The following is a 25,368-nucleotide window of genomic DNA, read 5'->3' as shown; positions in this document are numbered from 1 at the left end:
GTTTAGTACCTTGAGTGTGGCTGAGGTGCACCCGTGACCGGCTTGGAAACCAGATTGCACAGCGAAGAAGGTACGGTGGGATTCGAGATGGTCAGTGACCTGTTTGTTAACTTGGCTTTCGAAGACCTTAGATAGGCAGGGCAGGATGGATATAGATCTGTAACAGTTTGGGTCCAGGGTGTCTCCCCCTTTGAAGAGGGGGATGACTGCGGCAGCTTTCCAATCCTTGGGGATCTCAGACGATATGAAAGAGAGGTTGAACAGGCTGGTAATAGGGGTTGCGACAATGGCGGCGGATAGTTTCAGAAATAGGGGGTCCAGATTGTCAAGCCCAGCTGATTTGTACGGGTCCAGGTTTTGCAGCTCTTTCAGAACATCTGCTATCTGGATTTGGGTAAAGGAGAACCTGGAGAGGCTTGGGCGGGGAGCTGCCGGGGGGGCGGAGCTGTTGGCCGAGGTTGGAGTAGCCAGGCGGAAGGCATGGCCAGCCGTTGAGAAATGTTTATTGAAGTTTTCGATAATCATGGATTTATCGGTGGTGACCGTGTTACCTAGCCTCAGTGCAGTGGGCAGCTGGGAGGAGGTGCTCTTGTTCTCCATGGACTTCACAGTGTCCCAGAACTTTTTGGAGTTGGAGCTACAGGATGCAAACTTCTGCCTGAAGAAGCTGGCCTTAGCTTTCCTGACTGACTGCGTGTATTGGTTCCGGACTTCCCTGAACAGTTGCATATCACGGGGACTATTCGATGCTATTGCAGTCCGCCACAGGATGTTTTTGTGCTGGTCGAGGGCAGTCAGGTCTGGGGTGAACCAAGGACTGTATCTGTTCTTAGTTCTGCATTTTTTGAACGGAGCATGCTTATCTAAAATGGTGAGGAAGTTACTTTTAAAGAATGACCAGGCATCCTCAACTGACGGGATGAGGTCAATGTCCTTCCAGGATACCCGGGCCAGGTCGATTAGAAAGGCCTGCTCGCAGAAGTGTTTTAGGGAGCGTTTGACAGTGATGAGGGGTGGTCGTTTGACTGCGGCTCCATAGCGGATACAGGCAATGAGGCAGTGATCGCTGAGATCCTGGTTGAAGACAGCGGAGGTGTATTTGGAGGGCCAGTTGGTCAGGATGACGTCTATGAGGGTGCCCTTGTTTACAGAGTTAGGGTTGTACCTGGTGGGTTCCTTGATGATTTGTGTGAGATTGAGGGCATCTAGCTTAGATTGTAGGACTGGCGGGGTGTTAAGCATATCCCAGTTTAGGTCACCTAACAGAACAAACTCTGAGGCTAGATGGGGGGCGATCAATTCACAAATGGTGTCCAGGGCACAGCTGGGAGCTGAGGGGGGTCGGTAGCAGGCGGCAACAGTGAGAGACTTATTTCTGGAGAGAGTGATTTTCGAAATTAGTAGTTCGAACTGTTTGGGTCCTTGGGACCTGGAAAGTATGACATTACTTTGCAGGCTATCTCTGCAGTAGACTGCAACTCCTCCCCCTTTGGCAGTTCTATCTTGACGGAAGATGTTATAGTTGGGTATGGAAATCTCTGAATTTTTGGTGGCCTTCCTGAGCCAGGATTCAGACACAGCAAGGACATCAGGGTTAGCAGAGTGTGCTAGAGCAGTGAGTAAAACAAACTTAGGGAGGAGGCTTCTGATGTTGACATGCATGAAACCAAGGCTTTTTCGATCACAGAAGTCAACAAATGAGGGTGCCTAGGGACATGCAGGGCCTGGGTTTACCTCCACATCACCCGCGGAACAGAGAAGGAGTAGTATGAGGGTGCGGCTAAAGGCTATCAAAACTGGTCGCCTAGAGCGTTGGGGACAGAGAATAAGAGGAGCAGGTTTCTGGGCATGGTAGAATATATTCAGGGCATAATGCGCAGACAGGGGTATGGTGGGGTGCGGGTACAGCGGAGGTAAGCCCAGGCACTGGGTGATGATGAGAGAGGTTGTATCTCTGGACATGCTGGTTGTAATGGGTGAGGTCACCGCATGTGTGGGAGGTGGGACAAAGGAGTTATCAGGGGTATGAAGAGTAGAACTAGGGGCTCCATTGTGAACTAGAACAATGATAACTAACCTGAGCAACAGTATACAAGGCATATTGACATTTGAGAGAGACATACAGCGAGGCATACAGTAATCACAGATGTTGAATTGGGAAAGCTAGCTAAGACAGTAGGTGAGACAACAGCTAATCAGCTAGCACAACAACAGCAGGTAAAATGGCGTTGACTAGGCAACGGGGCCGACAGATAAAACATAAACAAGCAGAATGGAGTACCGTGATTAATGGACAGTCCAGAGTGCATCAGCTATGTAGCCAAGAGATCAGTGTCCAGGGGGCAGCGGTGGATGGGGCAGGGAAGCTGGACTGGCGAGTGTTATCCAGGTTGAAAAAAAGTTAACAATGACTAAATAGCTTGTAGCTAGTTAGCTGGTTAGCTTCTGGAGGTTCTTGAGTGTGTTCTAAAAATTAAAAATAATAGCGATTCCGTATCACATTGGGTGAGGCAGGTTTCCGGAAAGGTATAAACAGATTAAAAATCAAGAAGAGATGGAAAGTAAATATGGGTCTGGTGAGTGTTTGGGACGCGGCGATTCAGACGGTTAGCAGGCCTGTGCTAACAAGCTAACAGTTCGTAGGCCTGGGCTAGACAAGCTAGCAGTTAACAGGCCGAGTTTAGCAAGCAGGGAGATAGCGAGGGCTAGAGAGTTGGCCTTTGGGGGACGTCGCGATGGGGTGAGTCTGTTTATTCCTCTTCATGCGGTGACATCGATAGACCGGTCGTGGGCCCGGGTATTGTAGCCCAGGAGTATGCTACGGTGGTAGTACAGGTGCGCTGGCCAGGCTAGCTTCACGCTAAGTGGGTGGAAACGCTAGCCAGGAGTAATCATCCGGGGTTGCGGTTTAGCTAGATAGCTAGTTGTGAAGATCCAGCTGAAAAATGTTCAGTTTGCGGTGGGAATCCGGGGATGAAAAATAAATAGGTCCGTTATGCTCTGGTTAGAGTCTGGCTTGCCTGGAGTTGAGATGCTTGGTGGTGCGGAGATACTCCAGTTTCTTGTGGTTAGTCTACACGATGAATGGATGTTCTGCCCCCTCCAGCCAGTGCCTCCATTCTTCCAATGCCATCTTCACTGCAAGAAGCTCACGATTTCCCACATCATAGTTATTTTCTGTGGCGTTGAGGCGATAGGAGAAGAAGGCTCAGGGATGTAGCTTGAGGTCAAGGACAGAATGCTGGGATGGAAAAGCCCCCACTCCGATATCCGAAACGTCGGCCTCCACCATGAACTGATGAGATGGGTCAGGATGAACCAGGATGGTAGCTGTGGTGAAGCAATGTTTGAGGTCCCGGAATGCCCAGTCAGCAGCTGGAGACCACGTGAACGAAACCTTGGGCGAGGTGAGTGCTGACGGGGGAAGCCAGGGTGCTGTAACCCCGGATAAAGCGGCAATAGAAGTTGGCGAACCCCAAGAAACATTGCAGCTGCACCCTGGATGTAGGCTGAGGCCAATCCATCACTGCTCTCACCTACCCAGGATCCATCTGGACATTCCCAGCAAAGAAGATGTAACCCAGGAAGGGGATGGTGGAGCGATGGAACTCGCACTTTTCCGACTTCACAAACAGCTGATTCTCATTCTCAAGTAGTTGAAGGACCTGCTGGACGTGGTGCACGTGTTCTTGAGGGGAGCAGGAGAAGATGAGGATGTCATCAATGTAGACAAAGACGAACCGGTTCATCATGTCGCGGAGGACATCATTCACCAGAGCCTGGAACACAGCAGGGGCGTTGGTGAGCCCAAAGGTCATGACCAGATGGCTGTGTTGAAGGCGGTGTTCCACTCGTCCCCCGCCAGGTGGACTGGGGACAGCAAGGAGTCATCATGTCAGGTAGTCCTGAGGCATGGTCCTAGGGCTCAGGTCTTCCGAGAGAGAGAAAGAAAGAGAGAAAGAGAGAATTAGAGAGAGCACACTTAAATTCACACAGGACACCGAATAGGACAGGAGAAGTACTCCAGATATAACAAACTGACCCTAGCCCCCCGACACATAAACTACTGCAGCATAAATACTGGAGGCTAAGACAGGAGGGGTCCCATCCGAGGACACCCCCGGACAGTGCCAAACAGGAAGGATATAACCCCACCCATTTTGCCAAAGCACAGCCCCCACACCACTAGAGGGATATCTTCAACTACCAACTTACCATCCTGAGACAAGGCTGAGTATAGCCCACAAAGATCGCCCACAGAAATCCAGCTTGGAAAACACAGTGGCCCGCTGGAGTGGCTCGAAGGCCTCGGAGATGAGTGGTAGCAGGTAATGGTTCTTAACCGCAATGTCATTGAGTCCCCGGTAGTCAATGCATGGGTGCAGGGTCTTGTCCTTTTTCTGCACGAAGAAGAACCCTGCGCCAGCGGAAAAGGAAGAGTGACAGATAAATCCAGCAACTAGGGAGCCCCCATAGCCTTGGTCTCCAGTCCCGACAGAGAGTACAGACGTCCCAGGGTGGCGTGGTGCTAGGGAGACTGCCAGGTCCACAGTCATAGGGTAGATGCGGTGGACGCGACGTGACCCGGAACACCTCCCGGAGGTCCTGGTACTTCACGGGAATGGCGGTAAGGTCCAGGGCACCTTCTGAGCCCCCCCGGGGCAGGTTGTGCTGACTTCAGGCATTGGCGTGGCTGAACGTGCTCCAGCCCATGATGGCACCAGTAGACCAGTTAATGAGGGGATTGTGTCATTGGAGCCAGGAGAATCCCAATCGCCACGGGAATCAGAGGGGACTTGATGAGCAGGAACTGGATAGCCTCGCTGTGGTTCCAAGACACCCGTAGGTTGATAGGAGTATTATTGGGGGTGACTCTGCCTATAGAACACCCATCCAGCGCTCTAACGTCCATGGGAATGGAGAGGGGCTGAGTGGGGATGTTCAGCTCAGACGCCAGGGTAGTGTCCAAAAAGCTCTCGTCGGCCCAAGAGTCAATGAGAACCCGGAGAGATTTAGACTGATCTCCCCAACGCAGAATGGCATGAAAAGGGTGCGAGCAGGGGAAGCAGGATCGTTCCCCATATGGCCCACCAGAGTCCTTCTTCCTACCGGTAAGCCTGGTTTCTTTAAAGGGCAAGAGGACACGAAATGACCAAGAGTCCCCAAATACAGACAACTCTTCGTGTCAATCCTGTATTGCCTTTCCACTGGCGACAGCCCAGCTCTGCCTTGTGGCATAGGCTCAGGAAGTGGTGACTCAGCTGTTTTTGGCAGCCCTCGGGGCATGCCGGGAAGCCTCAGGTTCTCTCAGCAACGAAACCGTTGGGAGCTTCTCTAGATGACTCGGAGGCAAAGTGGGATCCATGGACATGTGAGCGAAATCAAAATTCCTCTCCCTCCGTCGTTCACGTAATTGCCTATCGATACATTTTCAGGAAGTGCTTGTCTGCTGGCAGTTTTCACTTTGACTCTCATTTAATGCTATCTCTATTTTCACATGGGTCTCGCTGTGTTCTCTCTAATGGTAGTCTTCTCTCACTATGATCCTGACACAAACACAGCAGCCTTATAGGAGTGATTCATCTCTCTGTAGAAAGGTCTTCTGAAGCTCATCCTGCTCTCTCACTCATCTATCAGCCAAACACCTCGTCTGTCTGTCTGTCTGTCTGTGTTTCTTTAAACGTCTGTTGGATGTTTTTGAAGTTGGCCTTGCATAAGGCAAGATTCTGACCTGATGTATCACCACCTACGTGTTAGCTCACAACAGGCTCCAACCACTACGTCAATGGTGTACAGTAGCCTGTAGCCCTACAGTTTTTGAGCACATTACATATCCTAGATCAGTCTGGATGGGTCCACTCCAGCTGACAGCCCAGTATTTATTCAATATAGTTCAGATCCTAGATCAGTCTGGATTAACCTAATGTGGCAGGCGTAGAAAGACACCTGAGCAGAATTTACCCTTCTGTTTTTCAGGGGAATAGAAGATAGGTTGAAAATACTTTATGGCTTAAAACCGGATGTTTTCTGGCAACTCAGCATAGGCTAGTCTGGATAGGCCCCCTCCGGCTGACAGCCTAGTATTTATTCAATATAGTACATAACCTAGATCAGCCTGGATTGACCCACTCCAGCTGACAGCCCAGTATTTATTCAATATAGTACAGATCCTAGATCAGTCTGTATTGGCCCACTCCAGCTGACAGCCCAGTATTTATTCAGTACAGAAGAAACCCTGGAGAGATGTGCAGTCTCACTTAACCACATGTCGTACGTCAAGCTGTGCTGCCATCGCTGCCTGGGTTCTGGGTTCTCTCCCAGTCACTCTCTAGATTGATGTCAGTACTGATGTATGACGTATAAGGGAATTCACTGCTCTGACACATAATTTGCTATTCTGCTCAATTCAATGGCATCAACTTGGTCAGTTGTAGAGAATCAGCTTCACAGCCTAACAAACACAGAGCGGGGGTTTACACATCGAAATAAAATAATATTGTCAAATTTTCATGGTGTGAGGGGCTTTGTCTTCTCTAGCCATTGTAGTTCTATGTGTTTACCCTTGGTATTCCAATGCCTTTATGTCTGCACTCTGGATAGGGCTCTCCTGTTGACAGGTTAAAAGCTGCCAGATAGAGTTAGCAGTGAGGGCGAAGCTTGACCTGCCTCAGGCAGGGTATGGAACGAGCTGCCAGTGGAGTCACACAGACAATGCCTTCTGGTGACATAGTATATTCCCCCATGACAATGCACTGACACACACAGACTCAAAGGCCATCATAAGACCTCTCTAAGTGACTGACAGCAGGTCTTTATAACATATCAGATTACAATAGTTACCCTCTAGCTTAGAAAGAGAATCCCTATTAGATCTATACTGAACAAAAATATAAATGCTACATTTTCAAAGATTTTACTGAGTTACAGATACCTTTAAAAAAAAGTAGGGGCGTGGATCAGAAAATCAGTCAGTATTTGGTGTGACCATCATTTGCTTCATGCAGCGCAACACATCTCCTTTCCATAGAGTTGATCAGGCTGTTGGTTGTGGCCTGTGTAATGTTGTCCCAGTCCTCTTCAATGGCTGTGCGAAGTTGCTGGATATTGGCAGGAACTGGAACACGATGGCGTACATGTCAATCCCGAGCATCCCAAACATGCTCAATGGGTGACATGTATGGTGAGTAAGTAGGCCATGGAAGAACTGGGACATTTTCAGCTTCCAGGAATTGTGTACAGATTCTTGCGACATTGGGCCGTGGATTATCATGCTGAAACATGAGTTGATGGCGGTGGATGAATGGCACGAAAATGGGCCTGAGGATCTCATCTCGGTATCTATGTGCATTCAAATTGCCATCGATAAAATGCAATTGCGTTCGTTGTCCATAGCTTATGCCTGACCATACCATAACCCCACCGTCACCATTTGGCGCTCTGTTCACAACATTGACATCAGCAAACCTCTCGCCCACATGACACCATACACGCTGTTTGCCATTTGCCCGGTACAGTTTAAACCTGAATACATCCGTGAAGATCACATATTTTCAGTGTGCCAGTGGCCATCGAAGGCAAGTATTTGCCCACTGAAGTCGATTACGACTCCAAACTGCTGTCTGTTCAAGACCCTGACAAGCGCGCAGGTGAGCTTCCCTGAGACGTTTTCTGACAGTTTGTGCAGAGACTCTATGGTTGTGCAAACCCACAGTTTCATCAGCTGTCCGGGTGGCTGGTCTCAGATGATCCCTCAGGTAAAGAAGCCATATGTGGAGGGCTGGCATAGTTACACGTGGTCTGCAGTTGTGAAGCCGGTTGGACATACTGTCAAATTCTCTAAAATGACGTTGGAGACTGCTTGGTAGAGAAATGAACATTCAATTCTCTGTCAACAGCTCTGGGGGACATTCCTGCAGTCCTCAGGCCAATTGCAGGCTCCCTTAAAACATGTGACATCTGTGACATTGTGTTGTGTGACAAAACGGCACATTTTAGAGTGTCCCCAGCACAAGGTGCACCTGTGTAATGACCATGCTGTTTAATCAGCTTCCTGATATGCCACACCTGTCAAGTGGATGGATTATCTTGGTCAAGGAGAAATGCTCACTAACAGGGATGTAACCAAATTTGTGCACAGAATTTGAGAGAAATAAGCTTTTTATTTCACCCCATGAAACATGGGACGAACACTTTACATGTTGCGTTAATATTTTTGTTCAGTGTATATTATAATCCCTATTTCATTCTACTCTGGAACGCCTCCCAGAGTGTGTGTGTGCACGGTGTGTGTGTGTATTCTCAGTCTGCATAATATCTGTTAGAATAATTGATTTGGCTGATAAACAGCAGCAAACAGGCACAGAGAGTTGAAACTGTGCCATAACATAAAGAATGGTGCTGGTCTAGTGGGGCTTAATGTTGAGGCAAGATTCTATAATATTTCATTAGAGTGGCTTATTGAAAAGGAACTGCTTTTCCCTCATTCAGAAGTACTATTCTTGTTGTCTTAGATAATTTATTCCAGAAATACAGATTGTTCATTCCATGGGGATTCATCACCGGCAATTTCCTAAAGAGATTTAAAGAGCCTACGTTCTGATTGGCCAACCACTCCAGGACTATTAAGGAAGTGTGTGCTTTTTTCTGATAGCCTATACAGTTGTAATGTGTTTCTTTTTTATTTGGTTTTGTGGGGTATTGGACAAATAACACATTGTGCCACCTCTGGAAATCATGTAATTTATTGTAAACTCAATAGCGTCAGGATGGGGGGGTGGAGGTAGTCAGTATGAGGGGGGCAGGGAGCATGGAGAATTGGGCCGGGGTTGAGGAGCTGTTGGGTGGAACATCATGGTAGTAATTTGCTGGTGTAGCGTGAATCCGTCTCGAGCTAATTTGGAGTAACACATTTGCATATTCACATCAAATTAAGTCATTGGTGGACAGCTTGTGCACAGAGATGTTTTCGTTGACTATTTTGAGATAACTGATTAAACCAATTACATTTTAATACATTGCTAAAATGCGGGTAATTATGTCATTAAATGTTCAAGCTGCAGTGTTTCTTGTTTCCTTCAAGTATAGTTCCAGTACCAGCACTTCTGTTTTGTTAACATTCCTGCTGATGGCATTCAGGAATACAATCCAGACCCTGCCACCTGGAGTGTGTTGTTTGAACAGGTATAAAGCCAAGGTTGGCGATTTACTGTCACCTGCAGTCAAGGGGTATAAATACTTTCTTAACTTCTTGCGTCGAGCAATCCCGTATCCGGGAGCGTAATCATAGCCTCAAGCTCATTACCATAACGCAACGTTAACTATTCATGAAAATCGCAAATGAAATGAAAGAAATACTATATTCACTCACAAGCTTAGTCTTTTGTTAACAACACTGTTATCTCAGATTTTCAAAATATGCTTTTCAACCATAGCTACACAAGCATTTGTGTAAGAGTATTGATAGCTAGCATAGCATTAAGCCTAGCATTCAGCAGGCAACATTTTCACAAAAACAAGAAAAGCATTCAAATAAAATAATTTACCTTTGAAGACCTTCGGATGTTTTCAATGAGGAGACTCTCAGTTAGATAGCAAATGTTCAGTTTTTCCAAAAAGATTATTTGTGTAGGAGAAATCGCTCCGTTTTGTTCATCACGTTTGGCTAAGAAAACCCCCCGAAAATTCAGTCATTACAACGCCAGACTTTTTTCAAAATTAACGCCATAATATCGACAGAAACATGGCAAACGTTGTTTAGAATCAATCCTCAAGGTGGTTTTCACATATCTATTCGATGATAAATCATTTGTGGCAGTTGGGTTTCTCCTCGGAAGCAAATGGAAAAATACACTCAGCTGGAGATTACGCAATAATTGTGATGGAGGACACCAAGCGAGCACCTGGTAGATGTAGTGTAAAATGGTCAATCTTCCAATGATATGCCTACAAATACGTCTACAAATGCAGACACCTTGGGGAAATGACAGAAAGTGTAAGCTCATTCCTGGCGCATTCACAGCCATATAAGGAGACATTGGAACACAGCGCCTTCAAAATCTGGGGCATTTCCTGTTTGAAATTTCATCTTGGTTTCGCCTGTAGCATCAGTTCTGTGGCACTCACAGATAATATCTTTGCAGTTTTGGAAACGTCTGAGTGTTTTCTTTCCAAAGCTGTTAAATTATATGCATAGTCGAGCATCTTTTCGTGACAAAATATCTTGTTTAAAACGGGAACGTTTTTTTATCCAAAAATTAAAAGAGCGCCCCCTATATCGAAGAATTTAAGGCACTGTACCTAAGATCGAAGCTGTTTTTCAGTCTCTCGATCCCAGCTTTGATGCACCTGATCATTATTTAGCAGTGTTGTATCCGTTTGTCTTTTAATTATTGGTTTACATGCAGATAAACCCACCATTCCACATTGCATCCACCCATTTTGTTGGTGGTTGAGTGAAGCTAAAATGAACACCCCTCCTGTTTTTTGAGACTGTTTGATAGAATGCCTGTTGGTCAGCCATAGCTTCAGGACGATGAAACAGAGGACAAACACTGAAAACACACTCCCACAGTCTAAATAGGCTGCTGATTTCTCTCTCAGTCCCGCCTGTCGTTATCTACTAGAAGTAGTAGAAGAAGAAAATGGACTACTTCAAAATGGAGTTGGCCTCAATGGCGCTAAGTGGCGATTTTAGCATGTAGCTCTTGGAGGGGCAAACAAAAACAAAAATTGTGAGATGCATGCCAGCCAAGCCACTACACTTAAGAAAGTATAAATACTTTCTACTGTACCTAATTGGTACCCCTATGGTCAAGTGTGGCCTTTCACTGTATCCCCAGCAATAATACAGACAGGAGGGACAGAGAGAAATCAGCAGCCTCTTTAGACTGTGGGAGTGTGTTTACAGTGTTTGTCCTCTGTGTCATGGCGGTCCTTCATGGGCAAATTTTATCATCACTTTGCCATCAAAGTCTGAGATTCTCTGGATTTATGTTGCTTTCAAAACAACTGGGCCCTCTGAAAAAACGAGGTCGAATCATTATGACATCAGTGATCTTCAGGTCGTACCTCTAGAAAGGGGCACGAGTTCCATATGTACAATTCCGAGTTGGATGACCGTTCAAAACGTATTTTTCAGTTGGAGCTCGTTTTTTCCTGAGTTCCCAGTTGTCTTGAACTCACTAAAGTTAGATTTCGTTAACAGTTGTTTTGAGCGCGGCACAAATCATGCTTCATTGACAGCATGGCCAATGTTGAATGTTTAATTCCAGACTTGGGACCACACAGAAACTCCACTGAATAGCAGGCTAGTGATTGCTTTGCAATGCTTGCAGTTAGCAACTGATTCCTTCCAAACCACTCATTCTTGAATTTGCGATTTCCAACTTGTGTAATGTTCATGTCCAATGGCCGATGAGCACCAATACATTTTATCTATAATTACTCTTCATTATTTCTCTTCATATCCAGGCTGCCCCAACACCACAGAAAGCACTGAGCTAGGCTGAAACACCTGCATTTTTGAGATGCCTTACTCAAGAAAGCAAAAGAAGAGACCATGTTTTTATGCAGATTTATTAACTTATTTGACATTGTTTGCAAACTGATATTTGACACGTATTAATGCCAAAATGACATGCAAAACAGGCTAGCCCCCTCCCACCAAAAAAAAGTATACTTAAAACAAAAAATGTAGCAAAAAATGTGGGTCTCAAAACATGTCGGACTCTGTTCCACCTGCCCTGAATGACGGGTTGCCACTGATGGCGTTACCTTTGGACTGATGCCATAATGTGACAGATACAACGTTGAGATTATATAAAACCATGTCCTGAGATGCAAAATGGTTAGTTTGGGAAAGGAAAGCACAGATCACAGATAAGATGGTAAGGACAGGGCCTGTGACCCCAGATTAACATATAGAAACCAACGTAGTTTGTATGATTATAAAACTATCTGGTTTAGCTACACCATCATTTCCTCACCTATGTTCTTCTCCACATCAGGGCTTTGTCTAAATCACTATTGCCAAGGACGAAGTAGTAACTTAACCCACAGAGTTTCTCTAGAATGCCTGTTGAAGGATTCCTCTCTCCAGGCTGTTATTGCTCCCAGGACCACAAGCTAGGTTTCAATCCAATTGGCGACCGATTTTCATGAGAATATTAAAAAATCTGCATTAAAACTATATGTACATTTTCCCATCTGCGATGTGTTTCCATCAAATTGACTTTTTGCAGATAAAGTGCTGTGCGTGATGATGTAGTGTACATAAAAATAACTTTTGCGGTTAAATTCTCATGCACCGAATAAAGTATACAAGTTAAAAGAGTTTCCATGGCATTTTCAACTCTACTGATGGTTTTGTCACAACAAATGTTGCGTTATATAGCGAATGCGCCCACTGGTTTTGGTATGTTGTGCTTTAGCCAACAACTTGCAGTTACAGTGAAGGTAGGCTACCTGCATAATGAGATTATTATGGACAAAAGAGCGAGATCAGCGTATCACCAGAATAAAACCCTCAATAGTTATTGGAAAGGAGCATCAAGCTCATCGCCGTGCACTTTCATCATCTTGTGAAGTTCATCATAACTTATGTCATCTGTAGTAAACTGCCTGCTTCCCCGAGTTGTAGTGGGAGGACTACACAACATTGCGTGACTCCATGTTTACTCCATGATTACCTTATCTAGCGTATTGTGTGTTGTGGACTATTGGAAAGCGTGCTGACAAATTTGCTGTTTCCATCAGGCCTGTCATGAAGAGTTTTATCCAACATGTTCTTTACTCGCATAAAAACGTTGGATGGAAACCTGGTTACAGAGCGTAAAATATCCCATCAGTAGTCATCCTTCTTTTTTACATTTATTTCTATTTGTGGGATGCTGCAGTTTTGCCAATTGTTATTTATTTTTCTTTGATGTGGTGCAATATTCTATTATGCTGTTCAGATTGTTGTCACGCCTTGGTCTTAGTATTTTGTGTTTTCTTTATTTATTTGGTCAGGCCAGGGTGTGACATGGGTTTATTTTGTGGTGTGTTTTTGTATTGGGGTTTTAGTAGGTATTGGGATTGTGGCTGAGTAGGGTTGTCTAGCATAGTCTATGGCTGCCTGAGGCGGTTCTCAATCAGAGTCAGGTGATTCTCGTTGTCTCTGATTGGGAACCATATTTAGGTAGCCTGGGTTTCACAGTGTGTTTGTGGGTGATTGTTCCTGTCGCTGTGTTAGTTGTCATCAGACAGGCTGTATAGGTTTTCACATTCCGGTTTTTGTATTGTTCGTTTTCATCGTCATTAAAGATGTCTCGATTTAACCACGCTGCATTTTGGTCCGACTCTCCTTCGACGGAAGAAAACCATTACAATTGTATTTGTTTTGAATGGTTAGATTTATATGCACTTTGTTTATATACATTCAAAAGTTATACTTTAAATGCAAATGTTTAATACCATTCTTTTTCATAAAAAACAATGCATTTTTAAATACATTGTGGTATGATTTAATTTAATAAGAATTTTTTAACACCAATCATAGTCTATCGCAAACAACTATTGCAAACTGTTTGACTTGTAAATTTACAAAACATATTTTTTTAAAGAGCCGTTTGGGAGCCAAAAGAGCCGGCTCACTGAAAAGAGCCAGAATGCCCATTACTACTGCCCTGGCACCCGCTCTCGCCTGGCTTTCACTCTGTTTTTATTAAGCATGGCAAGGCCATGCCTGGGCTGAGACCTGTGAGTTCACGTTCCACTGTTAGCTTTAATGTGTACAACCTATAAATAGTGCAGGTGCCAGGTCGCTGGAGAGCAGGAATGAAGCCTCAGCTTATAGAGTTTTACATTAGGAGGAGGAAATAGATCCTGTCTCGCTCTCACAGAGAACAGCATGCGCTAACCTATTGATTTAACTGAACATTAACCGAACACATGTTTGTGCAATGGCATTAACTCATTATTGGGTATGTTATAATGCCCTGTCCTTAGTGCACTGATTGTGATATTGTAGCTTATTGTAAGTGCACTTAACCTCAAAGAACAGTGTTGATTTAGTTGATTTTTTGTATCCAGCTGAGTATTGTAATTTTTGAAATGAATGTTGGACTGAATTCTTGTCATTGGTGTGAACTTCATTATTATTTCATTTTTTGGGTTATCTACCAACTTCAATTTCAGTGTTTTGTCATGACTTGGGAGAATGCAGCAGCACATGTCCCAACAGTTCCTCTTTTATCATTGTAATCAAAGAGATTTGAGTTAGACCTGATTCCTTTGTCTAACCAGATTTAAATGGTTGATACAGCATAATTATGTCAGAGTTGGTTTACACTGTGCTGTATTAAGAAAGCTAAGTTTAGTTTCTCTTAAACAAAATGTTCAGATTTGTCATGTATTGATTGATCGAGAGAGCAGCAAGTACTCAGACAGGTTATGGAAGATTGAGTGAGACAGGTAATAGAAGATTGAGTGATATCGGTTATGGATGATTGAGTGACACATTATGAAGGTTTGAGTGAGACAGGTTATAGAGTTTTGAGTGAGACAGGTTATAGATTGAGTGAGACAGGTTATGGAGGACTGAGATAGACAGGTTACAGAGGATTGTGTGAGACAGGTTATGGAGGTTTGAGATAGGCAGGTTATAGAGGCTCGAGTGAGACAGGTTATAGAGGCTCGAGTGAGACAGGTTATAGAGGATTGAGTGAGACAGGTTATGGAGGTTTGAGATAGGCAGGTTATAGAGGTTTGAGTGAGACAGGTTATGGAAGGTTGAGTGAGACAGGTTATGGAGAGATGAGTGAGACAGGTCATGGAGGGTTTAGTGAGACAGGTCATGGAGAGATGAGTGAGACAGGTTATGGAAGGTTGAGTGAGACAGGTTATGGAGAGATGAGTGAGACATGTTAGGGAGGGTTGAGTGAGACAGGTTAGGGAGATTTGAGTGAGACAGGTTATAGAGGTTTGAGTGAGACAGGTTATAGAAGTTTGAGTGAGACAGGTTATGGAGGGTTGAGTGAGACAGGTTATGGAGGTTTGATTGAGACAGGTTATGGAGGTTTGAGTGAGACAGGTTATGGAGAGATGAGTGAGACAGGTTATGGAGGTTTGGGTGAGACAGGTTATGGAGAGATGAGTGAGACAGGTTATGGAAGGTTGAGTGAGACAGGTTATGGAGAGATGAGTGAGACAGGTTATGGAGAGATGAGTGAGACAGGTCATGGAGGGTTGAGTGAGACAGGTTATGGAGAGATGAGTGAGACAGGTTATGGAGAGATGAGTGAGACAGGTTATGGAGTGAGGCCGGTTAGGGAGGGTTGAGTGAGACAGGTTGTAGATGTTTGAGAGACAGGTTATAGAGGATTGAATGAGACAGGTCATGGAGGGTTGAGTGAGACAACTTATGGAGAGATGAGTGAGACAGGTTATGGAGAGATGAGTGAGACAACTTATGGAAGGTTGAGTGAGACAGGTTATGGAGAGATGAGTGAGACAGGTTATGGAGAGATGAGTGAGACAACTTATGGAAGGTTGAGTGAGACAGGTTATGGAGAGATGAGTGAGACAGGTTATGGAGAGATGAGTGAGACAGGTTATGGAGAGATGAGTGAGACAGGTTATGGAGGTTTGAGTGAGACAGGTTATAGAGGTTTGAGTGAGCATCAGTGCAGTCTAATGATGTGCTTGCTGTACCCAGTTGCTAAGCAACCTTGCCTGTTTCACTGAAGCCATGCTATCCCATTATAAACATCACGTCACTGGAGGGATGGGTGGAGGAGGGAGGAATGGATATTATGGAGGACACACTGAGTTCAACCATGTACTTAGTTATTGTAAGCACCCACCTATTTCCAGGCCTACATTTCACGTTGAAATGTTTCCCAAGTTTTTTCCCACATACACTTCCAGGTGCGAACAAAGTATCTAGCCTGCATTCCCTGGCTAGTCAGTTTATCTCAAGACAAATAAGCTTGATTCTAGCTAAAACAGTACAGTATTGACATTGTCAGACTGCTTCTCCAATCGAAATCCCCGATGACGTTTTGTAGGTGATGTTATGGCGATGTTGGCTAGCTAAGCTCATGAATAGGAACACATCATCGCGTCTAACGGTTGTCTCGCACCAAACTGTGCATGTGCAAATCAAAGGCAGCATGTCAGTTTGTCACTGTCACTAGATAATCTGCTGCTTCCCTAGCCTGACAGACAACTGTTTGGTTTTGCAGGAGAGCAACATTGCCCACTGCTATTCACTATTCCTCCCTCTACTCCCTCTGTCCTCTCACAGAGAGCATTTTCCGGGGAGCATTTTCTGCTGAGAATCACAAAAAAAGGTCTTGTTAAATCAAGCATTACCTCTCGAGATCCCAGGAGAGAGCTGTTGTTGTACTACCATTGTTGTTCCTGGCATCACCGCAGTGCGCAAACAACTTATGTTTTAGAGCACTAAAGGATACACACTTAAATCCTGAGGAGAGGAGTGTGTGAGTTACTGAGCACCTTAATTAATGGTACCAGTTACAGTACAGAACAGCAGTGACCTATACAGTACGTATACAGGATTACTCCCTTCTCCCTAGTATCTCCCTGTAGTGGTCTGAATAATGGAGGAGATGGTTGAGAGAGAAGAGAAGGGGTGAGGAAAGAGCAGAAAGAGAGAAACTCTCAGCTTTACTCTGAAACCACACCTCATCTGAGTACTCTCTCTCTCTTCTCTTTCCCCATTATTCATTGTCTGTATTGCCATTATCCCAGTAATCCTCCTCCTCTGTTCACTTTCTTTGTGCATTTGGAACATTTTGAGATACGGCAATATGTTCATGGTCTGCTCGGCTAAATGACTATATCATGTAAGGCAGTGAATGTCTAAAATATGTATAATGTCTGATTATGCTGCTGCCAGTTATAGCCTACAGTTATAGCCTACAGTTATAGCCTACAGTTATAGCCTATAGTTGTAGCCTACAGTTTTAGCCTACGTCTTATTATGTGTTCTTGCCAAGGGTTTGTTTGTTTTGCATAGTTTCCTCCCCTAAATGATCATCTAATAGTAGTAAATGAATAGGTCCAAATGAGTAATACTGTGATCCACTGCATTGAATAGATATGTATGAATGTCCAATCTCTTTCTCTCTGCTTGTTCAAGCAAACACTTCATTTCCTTTCGCATCTGTCATCAAATAAGGAATTAGTTCATCTGAAGAGGGTTAGGGCTTCAAAGAGAAAATCCACTCTACTATGTCTGCCACAATTTGATAGATTTCAGTACAAGATGATTGTCTTTCTGACTATTTACTATTTCTGATCTTTACAATCTACGCTACATGGGCTGTTCACACAGGCAGCCCAATTCAGATATTTGTTTCACTAATTGATCTTTTGACCAATCAGCTCTGAAAAAGATCTGATTTGATTGCAGCCTTCTTAATGAATACCACCGTATTGCCTTTTAGAAGGCCAGTACATGATCATTACCATCAGAATAACCAGCCTGACAGGCTCTATCTGTTCAATGTGACACACACACACTCAGTGCTCCACTCCTCATGTTTATTTCATGAGGGTAAATTTTGTGTGCTTGTATGACTGATGCCGAATATGTTTGCCTCTCATTAGGGTGCTGTGCTGTCAGGGCTTGGTAATGTTTCTCTGCACTGTGTGTGGTTACTGTACTATACTGTAGTTCTAATGCCTAACCTAATACGTTACACACATAGATCTGGATCTGTTGGTTTTGCATTGAGCTAGAAAGGTAGTTTTATAGCTTAATGGGAATTGTTCCAGTTAGACATCTTCCTAGTCTGTTACATTATGTTGCCAGAGGGTGTCATCATATTGCTAAGCAGTGCATGCATGTTATGATGATTCTCCTGAGCCTCTCCCCGAGTCTCTGATGCAGCAGACAGCAGGCGTTGTAATTCTTTGATATGATCTGTTGAGCAGAGACAGCCATGACACAGTGCTGCGCTGCTGTACTTTTAGAGAGGGGGACTGGTTGTGCTGCTCTCGGAACCAAGCAGAGTGAAGGAATAATACAAGAAGAGAGATACAAATGGAATCTCTTCTTCTTCTGTTCTTCTTTCAGATCGAGGCTCCCCATCTCCAGTCCCCAGCCTGTTAGGGTCCTGTGTGTGAAATGAACTCACCAAGGGTCTGCTGTTGTTGAACAACCAACACAATCAGGAAATCAGATCAGCAGATATCCTCTTGTCATGTTTATTTAACATTTTTGTTGTGCTGTTTGTCTGAACAGAGAGAGAGGGAGAGAGAAAAAAAGTGTTTGTCTCTGTTGTATGAGGCACATGCCAGCAGATTGTCCAGACTGGTGTGCGTTTGGTGCGTGTGTCCGTGCACCTGTGCAGGTGTGTATTTACAGTATCTATGTGTGTGTGCTGGCTATGGATTTTTTTAAGTATGCTGCTAGGCCCAATATTGGCCTGGATGTGCTATCATATCAACACAGGAGACAGAGACAAAGGCGTGCGGATAAACGCATTGTAGATGGTGTTGTCTGTTGGGGAGTAATTCACTGCTCACCTCGCCTCACTGGCTGTAGAGGCTTCAGACACCCTTGCCTTTGTATACACTCGAGACGTTGTCTTATCTGCACTTGAAAGCATTCGCTAGCAGAGAGGAAGAGGGGGTTTGTTTTGAGCCACTGCTGATACCAGAGAGACCTTTACAATGGCGTACACATCACAGACAAACTGAAATGGTCCACTCACACAGGCAGTGTGGTGAAGAAGGCGCAACAGCGCCTCTTCAACCTCAGGAGGCTGAATAAATTTGGCTTGTCACCCAAAACCCTGACAAACTTTTACAGATGCACAATCGAGAGCATCCTGTCGGGCTGTATCACAGCCTGGTACGGCAACTGCACCTCCCTGATTTGATTTGAATGTGAGACAGTGGTATTGCCAGCGGTTACTATCTACCCTAGAGCCCTGAGCGACAGAATGGTTCCAAAGCTATTAGAACATTATGAGATACTTAGAGCTGGTCTCAGTTGATCTTCTCTGATCTCGCTCTGTGAGTGGCAGCTTCATTGCAGTTTGTCTTGTGTCCCTGGGTATGAATCATGAGCCATGGTTATTCAGCATTCTCCTAACCTTTTCAAACTGCCAATGATGTGTTCTTTGTAGAAATGATCACCCCCTTTTATTTCTGCCTCTGTGACGCCCTCGCTGCTATACCACTCATACATTAGACAGAGCGGAGCTGTTAGTCTGCTTGTCTCCAGACACATTGCTGAACAGCAGTTGTAGTATTGCTTACTTTAGGCCATTGAATTCCTTGCGTAACATAGGCCATAGAGGAGCAGCTTTCAATGTCTTCTCGCAGCCTTGACTGGTAAATACACACTGAACTAAAATATAAACGCAACATGCAACAATTTCAAACATTTTACTGAGTTACAGTTCATAAAAGGAAATCAGTCAAATGAAATAAATGAATAAGGCCCTAAACTATGGAATTCACAAGACTGTTGGTTACAGATACCTAAAAAAAGGCAGGGGATTGGATCAGAAAACCAGTCAGTATCTCCTGTGACCACCATTTGCGTCATGCAGCGCGACACATCTCCTTCACATTGAGATGATCAGGCTGTTGATTGTGGACTGTGGAATGTTGTCCCACTCCTCTTCAATGGCTGTGTGAAGTTGATGGATATTGGCGGGAACTGGAACATGTTGTCGTACAGGTCGATCCAGAGCATTCCAAACATGCTTAATGGGTCCTCTGTTCACAAACCGCTCAACCACACAATGCCATATACGCTATCGGCCATCTGCCCAGTACAGTTGAAACAGGGATTCATCCGTGAAGAGCACACTTTTACAGCATGCCAGTGGCCATCGAAGGTGAACATTTGCCCACTGAAGTCGGTTACGACGCCGAACTGCAGTCAGGTCAAGACCCTGGTGAGGACGACGAGGACGCAGATGAGCTTCCCTGAGACGTTTCTGACAGTTTGTGCAGAAATTCTCCGGTTTGGCAAACCCAGTTTCATCAGCTGTCCAGGTGGCTAGTCTCAGACGATCCAGCAGGTGAAGAAGCCGGATGTGGAGGTCCTGGGCTGGAGTGGTTACATGTGGTCTACAGTTGTGAGGCCGGTTGGACGTACTGCCAAATTCTCTAAAACGACATTGGAGGCGGCTTATGGTAGAAAAATTAACATTAAATTATCTGGCAACAGCTATGGTGGACATTCTGTAGTCAGCATGCCAATTGCACGCTTCCTCAAAACTTGAGACATCTGTAGAATTGTATTGTGTGGCAAAGCTGCATATTTTTAGTGGCATTTTATTGTCCCCAGCACAAGGTGCACCTGTAGTATGCCACACCTGTCAGGTGGATGGATTATGTTTACTAACAGGGATGTAAACACATGTCTGAGAAATAAGCTTTTTGTGCATATGGAACATTTCTGGGAATTTTTATTTCTGCTCATGAAATATGGGAAACATGTGTTTATATTTTTGTTCAGTGTATTTGAGTCATGCAGTTGGTAAAGGCAGAGCATAGCCATGAAGTGCCCACTTACTTTCTTCTCTTCCTGATTCACCACGGCTGGGATGGAAAGTTTCTTTACCCTCTCTCACTCTCTAGGCAACAGAGATGGATACTGTGAGGTGAAATAGCTGGTATATTTGGTTGACTTTTATTCATAGTAATGTTATTATAGACATGTCTGCTGATTTAGTCGAGGCCTTTCCATGAAGGGTGAATAACAATATGTTGAACAATCCAAATGAATTGAACTCAAAATAATATTGCATCGCAAGTAGCATTGCTCATAAGGGATTCTACTTTTTAAGCCTAATTAACATCAATTCTTCTACAGTAGTCATCTTCTGCTTTTGCCGAATTAACATATATTCTTATACAGTAGTCATCTTCTGCTTTTGTCATGTGCTGCATCATTTTCCAATATGAATTCATTCTATTTCTAGGATCACTCACACTCGCTGTTGTTTAGTGTGGTGGATGCTGTATGGTTCAGTGCTGTATGGTTCAGTGCTATCTGGATAGCTTCTCTGTGTTTAGCGTGGTGGATGCTGTATGGTTGGTTCAGTGCTATCTGGATAGCTTCTCTGTGTTTAGCGTGGTGGATGCTGTATGGTTGGTTCAGTGCTATCTGGACAGCTTCTCTGTGTTTCGCGTGGTGGATGCTGTATGGTTCAGTGCTATCTGGATAGCTTCTCTGTGTTTCACGTGGTGGATGCTGTATGGTTGGTTCTGCTATCTGGTAGCTGGTTCAGTGGTTGCTGTATGGTTGGTTCAGTGCAGCTTCTCTGTGTTTCGCGTGGTGGATGCTGTATGGTTCAGTGCTATATGGATAGCTTCTCTGTGTTTCACGTGGTGGATGCTGTATGGTTGGTTCAGTGCTATCTGGATAGCTTCTCTGTGTTTAGCGTTGTGGGTTGGTGTATGGTGCAATGATATCTGAACCTGCTCCCAGCAGAGATCTGAGTGGAGCTTGATTAGTTAAGCAGGCCTCCACTGTGTCTGGGTGATCACACACACTCACACTCACACACACTCACCAATGAACACGCAGCACACTTATACTATTGCTTGGCCCCAGACAAACTGCCTTTTCTGCCTGGCGGGTTTAACTACTTCATTGTGTTCTGTCAAGTTGAGCCTTCTGAAACCTCTGATTCTGTTTGATGGTTTTCCAAGGGGAGTCGCAGTCAGAAGAACAGAACAGATATAATCAAACACGTGCTTGGTTTTGTTCCAGAGAGAGAGAAATGTTTTTAAGTTGAGGAGGGGAGAGAAGGACAGGGCAAAATGTGTGATTTATATGGAGATACTGAAGTTAACACAAGTTTAAAGGTGACTGGAAGTTTATAATTCCATCTTTACTATCAGCAATGGGTGTCACACCCTGACCTTAGAGAGCCTTTTTATTTCTCTATTTGGTTAGGTCAGGGTGTGATTTGGGTGGGCATTCTATGTTTTCTATTTCTTTGTTTTTGGCCGAGTTGTCAGCTGTCTATCGTTGTCTCTGATTGGGAATCATACTTAGGCAGCCTTATTCCCACCTATGTTGTGTGTAATTATTTATGTTCTGTGAGTCAAGGTTGCGGCACGGTCGGTTCTCTGTTTACCTGTTTTTGTGAAGGTTTCACTTGGATTAAAACATGTGGAATTACATTCGCGCTGCGCCTTGGCTCATTTATGACAGGGATTTTGAAGACAGCGAACGTGACAATGGTCCTATTTTACAGCAGGAGGAAAAAGCACTACAAATCCACATTCACAATTTTATACTGGGAGACTTGTTCAACAGAATTTGTTTGAAGTTAACAGCTAGTTTGACAGCTAGGAAGAAGTGTTTCCCCTCCTAATACTGTTTTACTCCAGACTCAAGCATTAGGCTAGGCAACCATTTGCTTTTCATTTTTCTCCCAAACATTTCCAATCCTCAACTGGCAATGTATAGTCTTTTCTATTTCACATGTATCTCAGCCCTTCACAGGAGTGAAACACGTTGTGAAGTCTGAGCATGAAAACTGATTTGTGCTGTATTTTAGACATATGATATGTTCTTAAACCTGGCATATGATCTGGATCCTGGAATTTGTCCTGCCATTGTTAAAGCTGGAATTTTTAATGGTAAAACTGCCACGTTTAAGTTACAACAAAGAAGTTACCGCAGACACCAAACACAGCTTTTCCCCTCTGACATTGCATCCATGAGAGAACAGCAGACTATATCCTGCGTTGGGCAGTGCTCCTCACCTCCTCTTCATCAACAAAATAATAACGGTTGTGGAGCGGACAGTGGCACTGTCTCCCTTACAGCGAATTCCCTATTTTACTTAATGTTTTTGTAATTTTTAACCCTTTTTATCCCCAATTTTGTGATATCCAATTAGTAGTTAGTCTTTTTCCATTGCTGCAACTTCGGTACGGACTCGGGAGAGGCGAAGGTCGAGAGCCATGCGTCCTCCAAAACACAACCCGGTCAAGCCGCACTGCTTCTTGATACACTGCTCGCTTAACCCGGAAGCCAGCCGCACCAATGTGTCGGAGGAAACACCGTACAGCTGGCGACCGAAGTCAGCGTGCACTGTGCCCGTCTGGCACAAGGAGTCGCTAGAGCACGATGGGATAAGGAGATCCCGGCCGGCCAAACCCTCCCCTAACCCGGACTACGCTGGGCCAATTGTGTGCCGCCTCATGGGACATCCCGGTCGCAGCCGGCTGCGTCCCAGCCTTGGATCAAACCCGGGTCTGTAGTGATGCCTCTAGCACTGCGATGGAGTGTCTTGGACCGCTGCGCCACACGGGAGGCTGCGGATTCCATCTTTAAAAGAACATGCACAACTGATAGTCTTTAAAAAAAAATTACAACAGATTATAGTAAGAGGCTTAGAACCACACATCACACTAACAATGACAATGCATTTCTTGTTGCGTTATTTGTGTTGGATGAGAGTGGAAGACAAAGGAGAACACGATTAGTTGATGCATGCAGCATTTGTTTGTTTTTCTGTGAGGAAAATGATGCTTTGTTGTAAAGGTAATGGTTCAGTGAATCAGAGCCAACACTCCCACCAAACCCATTATCCTCATCAACCTACCCATTCTGGAACTCTGTCACTTTAGTTGACAGTTTATAATGTCTGTCTGTTGGCTCTGCAACTGGATCGCCACACTGAAGTGTCATCATAGCTGCCCCACTCACTCTTTATTGGACCGTATTACGAGTGGCTCCTCCTGCTGCTACTACAAGCCTGGAACTAAATGAGTCCCCTTACAGATAATATAATTGATTTGTTCCATAAGTTTAGCTTGGATGGCTCCAGTACAGTACACTACACAGCCTCTTTGTGGCAGATTAGTTGTTATATTGATCCCCTAGTCAAACTGTATAACCCAATCTTGTTGGAAAATACAATTTTACATTCCTTTCCAACTGAATTAGGAGAAACTCAAATGGATTCTCTAATTGTGTCTTATCATTAGAGGGACTGGTTGGCTTCGTTTCTTATCTCATCCCAGATATGAGTTAATTCATGTTACATTAAGGTCTGTAGACAGATGTTCCTTTTTCAATATATGCAATTACGTTGTATTAAGGCTAGAGATTTTTGAGGACCGAATTACCTTATGCTTATGGAGGAACACTGAACTGACTTTACCCCCTCCTCTGAACTGACTTAACCCCCCTTCCTCAGAACTGACCTGAACTGACTTAACCCCCTCCTCAGAACTGACCTGAACTGACTTAACCCCCCCTCCTCTGAACTGTATAACCCCATCTGGTTGGAAAATAGCACACAATACAGGAAATGTGAGGGCTGGTGTATTGGTTATTGGTTTGTTTGGTTATTGGAGTATAGTGTAGGTGTAATTGCTCACTGTTTTACCAGGGTGTGTGGGAGTGTTGACAGGGTGAACTTCAATGACTGTATTTGTTAGTGACAGAGACATGGTTGTTGCATTCATTCATTTCCAGTCCTGTGGCCTTCACCAAGTAAGATCCTAAGTGATTATGTTTTTCATTAAAATTACATTCTTTAAGACAATACAATCTTTCATAAGGCCTTATTTTGAGGGCCTAGTTTTACCTTAATACAGTGGCCTAAAACTCAGAGTTTACAGGCCACATTAGGCCTACAAGTCACATTATGCTGGTTTGCAAAGTGATGTGAAATTCCTAATGGAATCCAGCCAGAGTGGGGATATCTAACATTTGGAATTTTATTCACCCGCAACTTGAATTCAGAATGACAGGGTTGGGAAGCCTAAGATATGAGACTAACTAAAGCATCTAGACTGGAATGACCATTTCAGTAATGGGTGGAATAAGTCCAAGTAATAGATTGGAATAGTTTAGAAAAATGTATGTTATTTATATTTTGAGTAGTATACGATTAATTAATCAATCAATGTAAAAACATAGATATTGAAACAAACAATTCTAAAAATCAACCTGCAATAGAGCATGCTGGGAAATATGATAATGATGGGCTTGGTTTTGGTTCAACCCTGGTTATTAACACTAGCACTGGAGTTATTTTACACCAATGAGTGTTAATTTAACACTTAAGGATGTAATTTTGCTCCTGAATCAGCAATATAAATGTTACACGGAAAAATAAACACTAGGTAACACTGGCCAATTTGCTGTGTGTGTGAGTGTCCTAATCCTCAGCCGTGCTCTAATAGATATGTGGTTAATCACAGACAGGCAGTGTGGTGCTCTCCTATCCTTAGCCTATGAGACTCTCCTGTGACAATATGTTTATGTGTAATGTGTCGTTAGTGCTTAATGACCCACAGTGGGCCTCTGTAGGGGAGAAGAACAGTCTCTCTTAGTACTGCTCAATGGAGAACATAGATACAATAGCT

General features: G+C 44.2%; 1 protein-coding gene across 1 annotated transcript in view; it reads left to right on the top strand.

The window, feature by feature from the left end:
- LOC112233389 (autism susceptibility gene 2 protein) overlaps positions 1-25,368 on the top strand; it is a 461,350-nt gene that overhangs the window by 78,401 nt on the left and 357,581 nt on the right.

This window comes from Oncorhynchus tshawytscha, linkage group LG30, assembly GCF_018296145.1.
Source record: "Oncorhynchus tshawytscha isolate Ot180627B linkage group LG30, Otsh_v2.0, whole genome shotgun sequence".
In the NCBI taxonomy this organism is placed as follows: domain Eukaryota; kingdom Metazoa; phylum Chordata; class Actinopteri; order Salmoniformes; family Salmonidae; genus Oncorhynchus; species Oncorhynchus tshawytscha.
Note: the sequence above shows the minus strand (reverse complement) of the source record. Positions and strands in the feature narration are given on the sequence as shown.